The following is a 3,900-nucleotide window of genomic DNA, read 5'->3' as shown; positions in this document are numbered from 1 at the left end:
CAAACAAGCCTCCTCGTTTCCATTGACGACAATCCTGTTTCCATTAGCGACACTGCCATTATCAGTGACACTTCTGTTGCTATTGCCGTTGACAACCATCCTGTGGCCATTAACAACCGTCCAGCATGCTTTGCAAGTGTTTGTTTTTTACATTTACAGTTTGGTCATTCAGCAAACGCTCTAAACCAGACCGACTTACAATCGGTGCATTCAACATAGGTAGATAAACAACATATCACAGGCATAGCAACAACAACAAAAGTCTGAGAATGGCATTGTAGTTGAAGTGGTCTGTTGGTTTATTCTGTAGGCTGAACTACTTTGAATGGCATCGCTGACCGTTTAAAAGCTTCTGAAAAAGCTAACACAAGTGTATGTGACAGATGGGAGCAATAATAAATAACCTATTGTTATTTATTATTGGTTATATAAATAACCAATCTTCAGTTATCTCCTCTTTGCTACAAGAGGCATGGAAATGTATGATTGTAGTATAATGCTTGCTTCAGAATGTATGTGTAGTTGAAAATTGGCACCAAGAAAATGAGTTTGACACATATTGTGTCAGTAATCTCTTCGACGTCCGGAAAATACGTATTTTCGATGTCCGGAAACGACATCTTCAAYCCTTTCATTCAGCACCTGAAGTGCACGCGATGTCAATATCTGGAAAGACGTCTAAAATATGTATTTTCAACGTCATTTTACTTACTAGGCAGGCAGCAACTCTCACCAGACCGACACACACAAACAGAATACTTATTGATACTCATCAAAGCGTTTTATTCGGCATCGATGCTCATAAAGATTTGTGAACTTCAGAACATCTAAATGCTCCTCCTTAAGTACCGCTGAACAGCTGCCAGACTTGCATGTTCTGGTGTTGGTCTGTTTGGCATATGTTTCTTGGATGGAGGGGCTGGCGCGTTGGCAGTGTTAGTATTCGTGCATTAGAGGTTTGGTCGAGGGGTCTCTTGCTGCAGTTGAGATCGTTGATCCTTTTACGGCTTCTCCCTGTTTCTTAGTTGATGCGACAAAGGGTGTCGAGCAGAAAGTGTCGTGCGTTCTTGGTTTTTAGGCTTGTAGTGAATTCTCCAATATTTGGCTGACGACGCGGGCTTGAAGAAGTCCATATTGTTGTCACACACGGACTACACCACTGGTCTCCACGTATCTGTCGTGGGCTGCTGCGGCTGGCTGAAGATGTATAGATCTAGCCATCACGTGTTTGTATTTCTCTTTTTGGGTGGTTGTGTGGAACTATTTGCTATGTCTAGGCATCTCTTTGGGATTTTGTTTCTCTCCTCCGGACATTCTTTGCGTTCTTCAAGATTACTTTTGCTTGTCTATCATACTTGTTCGCTGATGCTGTGGGGGCAAAGTGCGTTCCGATTGGTGGTGTGTCTGTTGTGTTGGTCTTGGTTGTGGCTTTGTTCTTCTGTGTGTGTTTCCTTTGTGCTGCTCGTAACTGTCTAGGATCACATTGACAAACGCGTGGGCGTTTGTTCCTCAGTGCATGCTTATATTTGAAGTGCTGTGAGTCTAATATGCACTCGCCAGACGTCTTACGTTCGTGTGCGTGGTATTTCGTATCATGCGGACCTATTGTTTCATTTCTGTGGTCCGAGGTCTCTGTGACCTAATACGTTCAACTTCCAACGTCGTGGGGGTTATTTGTGTGGTTGTACGGGCTCGCTAGAACAGGCCAACATGTGTCGGACTGGTGGATGGGGGCTAAATGGCCCCTGTCTCACTTTTGCGTTGGTGGGGCCCGTGCCGCGCGTCCTGCGGGACGCTGCGCGGCTTTTATGATCTTGTGTGTACTGCATTTCTTTTGCCTTTGTGTTCGTTGTGGAGATCAGATGGCGGTGGTGATGTGTAGTTATGCTTTTGGAGCGGCATGATCTCTATTTACTCTGGTGGTTGATTGCTCTCATCCTCTAGGGGGTCAAGATACGCGGTACTCTTTCGTGGAGGGCGTCGTGGATTTCTGTCTCTGGTTACAAGCTCCACGGTCCTTGACTCGGTTTCGACAGATCATTTCGCAGCCCTCTCTCGACTCTAGCGTTCAAGTCGTGTATTTGATTTAACCGATGACTGCTCATGCTTTAGGTGGAGGTACCGGTTTTTGTCGCTCGTGTTGGCTGTCTCGTGCAGATCTTATCGCGCGGACCGGGGGGATCTAGGCCTGAGGTAATCTGCTTCCGCCATTTCTTATCTCCGCTGCGTTGTTTTGGGTCCTTTGCTACTCGAAAGGCTTTGCTTGGGGTGAGCGGCTTGCAAAGTGTTCATATGTCTGGGCGGGCAAGACAGCCTTTGCGCGCCGGCTGGCGAGCTAGTCTCCAGAGAACGGGACACACTGGGCGTTCTTTTGACATCAGGGGCGGATGTGACGCGCAGTAGAGATAGCGGGAGTGGAGTAGGCGCCTCTGCGGAATAGCCATCATCAGTTTCTTGCGACCGCCGCTCTACATCCTCTCTTTGTTGGTTCTTGCTAGAGGGTGTCTGCTTCTTTGGCCGGGGCTCCTTTGGTTCCTGCCTGTCTTCCTAGGCTGTATCGGCTCAGCAATCTTTGGTTGTATGATTTCCTTTCTTTGTTGTGGGAGGAATCATTGATAGGGATGTGTGTGTCATGTTACTCTGGCAAGCATAAGTGTGTAGTCGGCACGTTATAGCACTCGGTAGGTTGTTCGTCCACTGATTCGGCTGATTCACTGGCAGTATATGTTTGGATTTGTGTTGTGTCGTTCTTGGCTCGGCGGTTTTGCAAGGGCCCTCTAGATCCCTTCTCTCTCTCGCATCGTCGAGCTGTTGTGCCTCGGGTTCTCTGTGCTCTTTGGTCTCCCTTCTCTTCTCTTCTGCTTACGCGTTCTCTCTGCTTCGGCGTCCTTCTTGTTGTCTCTCGTCTCTTTGTTCTTCGGTTCCTGCTTTTGTTTTCATTCTCCCCACCTCTCCCTTCGTGGCTTTCTTCTCTCTTTCTTCTACTGTCTCTTTCTCTCCCTGCTCATTGGCAGATGCGTTTGTTTTATCTATGGTTTTCAACTGGCTTGTTTTGCTTGCTTACGGACAAGTAAGGACCCATTTTCCCACCTGTTACATACGTCCCTCCCGCGTTTCCTGTGGGTCGTCGCTGTGTTTTGAAATGTCCGGGGTCGTGCCGACTGGGGACCTCGTGCGTTAGGGGTCACGTCAGCAGTCCAGGTACGGGTTTTTGCTCATCGTTCGTTTTGTTTGCTGCGCTCGCGGGTTCTTGTTGACGGGTGGGTTTTTGTGCCGCGTGCGCGATTCGGCGACGTCGTCGTTTCAGTCCGCGGCCCCTGTTTGTTGCGGTGTGCGCGGGTCCTGGTCGGCGTGTGGGGCGCGGGGCGGTTTCCCGTTCTACTGTTTGCTCTATGTTGTTGCCGGATACTGGTTCTGCGGCAGGAAGGAAGGGTTGAAAAGGGGTGAGTGTAACGGATGTGAAATGGCTCGTCCAACAAATAGCCGTGGGGGGGGGGCCCTTGCAGGAGCAGGGGACCATTGTAAGTCCAGAGCAAGTGAACGGTAACTGATTGGAAACGCTACTAGCCGGTACCGCTAACTAGCTGCATTTCACATCCGTTACACTCACCCCCTTCTCACTCCTCCTTTCCGCAGCAACCTGAGTGACCGGGTCAACAGCATAATGTATGACAGTAAACTAACTTTACGTCCCTCTGCCCCGACACGGCGCGGAACCAGTGAACCTCTGCACACGGTCAACAAAAGATGCCCGAACAAGCGTCGTTACCCATCGCTCACAAAAGGGCAGCCCTTGCCAGGAGCAAGGAAACCCTACTAAGTCTCAGAGAAGTGACGTACACTGATTGAAACGCTAACTGCAGCGTCCCGCTAACGATAGCTGCCATTTTCCTCGTTACA

The sequence above is a fragment of the Salvelinus sp. IW2-2015 genome, unplaced genomic scaffold, assembly GCF_002910315.2.
Source record: "Salvelinus sp. IW2-2015 unplaced genomic scaffold, ASM291031v2 Un_scaffold1172, whole genome shotgun sequence".
In the NCBI taxonomy this organism is placed as follows: Eukaryota; Metazoa; Chordata; class Actinopteri; order Salmoniformes; family Salmonidae; genus Salvelinus; species Salvelinus sp. IW2-2015.
This window is presented reverse-complemented; position numbering follows the sequence as displayed.